Source organism: Pygoscelis adeliae, unplaced genomic scaffold (genome assembly GCF_000699105.1).
Source record: "Pygoscelis adeliae isolate BGI_AS28 unplaced genomic scaffold, ASM69910v1 Scaffold535, whole genome shotgun sequence".
Classification (NCBI taxonomy): domain Eukaryota; kingdom Metazoa; phylum Chordata; class Aves; order Sphenisciformes; family Spheniscidae; genus Pygoscelis; species Pygoscelis adeliae.
Genome location: NW_008824758.1, coordinates 114,294 through 115,674, shown reverse-complemented (window position 1 = coordinate 115,674; position 1,381 = coordinate 114,294).

The following is a 1,381-nucleotide window of genomic DNA, read 5'->3' as shown; positions in this document are numbered from 1 at the left end:
CCGGCGCCCGGGGGCGGGGGGGGGGGGGTCTTGCAGCTGAGCTGGGCTGCTTGCTGCCCCCCCCTTTCCAGCCCCAGTTCATTCGGGGCCACCCGGGCCCCGACCCCCCCATCAGCTCTGAGTGCAAAACCAGATGCTGGTGCAAACCCAGGCACGGCGTGTCCCTGCTGGCCACCTCGTCCCCCTTCTCATGGGGTATCTGTGGACAAGTGTCGGGGAGCAGCTGGGGCAGGCAGCGAGTTGAACAGAGGGGATGAAGAGCAAGGAGCGCAAAACACCTCTCTCCTTACAGCCCGCAGCACTGGCCATGCTCGAGCGCCGCATGCCATCACTGCAGGTCCGGCACCGGGCCTTCCCCTTTTTGCCAGGAGTCGAGACGCTGCTCGTCCCGGTACCCGACTCCCTGTGAACCCCAATCCACTGCCCAGAGAGTGAGAGCACGTGCCAGGAAATGCCCTGCCTGCACCGCCGTCCCGTGGGGCTCCCCGTGAACAGCCCCCCCATTCCCCACGCTCCTTCCACGGCTGTGGCAATTGGCAGCAAATTATCAGCAAATCCACCCAGTTCCTTTCCACCTGCGAGAGGTGCGAAGTCCCAAACCGGGGCGCCCACTTAAAGAAGTGTGAGCTAAATCCATGCTCAGGACAGTCGCTCCGGAGACCGGCTGTCTGGCTTATCTCAGCTCCCACTTTATTTTAGGGAAAACGCTGATGGCTACGGCTGCAGGAAATCCGGAAGGTGGAAATTACGGAGCGTTTTGCCCTCCACACCCGGCACTGGGACACGTCAAGGAGATGGAGGGGGACTGTGCAGGAGCCACTGGCCCCTCGGTGGACTTGGCATGGACGCTGATTTTCTGTTCACCTGCATCCTTGCAAAAGGCTGAGGGCTGGGGGGCACGGAGCACCCCATGATGCGGAGAGGGGATGAGCCTCGGCAGGGGCAGAGCAGCCGGGCTGGCCCGTCCGTCCGCCCAGCTGGCGTTGCCGAATGACGTAATGCTTGAGCGAAAACACACGCGGTCATTAAACACGAGCTGTCTGCTCGAGACGAGCGACGCAGGAACGGATGGATGCGGGGACGAGCAGCTTTCCAGTGGCTTCAGGGCTGCGATGTGGCCCGCAGGGATGCAGAACCCCGGTCGGGGTCCGCGCGATGCATCCTTGACGCGTGCGTCTGCAAAACATGCAGAGAGCAGGGCTGGGAAAGTGGCCTTGCTGGGAATCGTAACTGGGGCAGCTGGCCGTCTCTAGCAGCTTCCATCTCTTGCCAGTGAAAGGCTCTGACTTTTGAAAGCGTGTTTTGTACCTAGAAAGAATCGACGCGAGGCAAGATCTCCCCGCCCCTGGCACTCGCGCTGGGGAACAGGATCCAAGCCCTT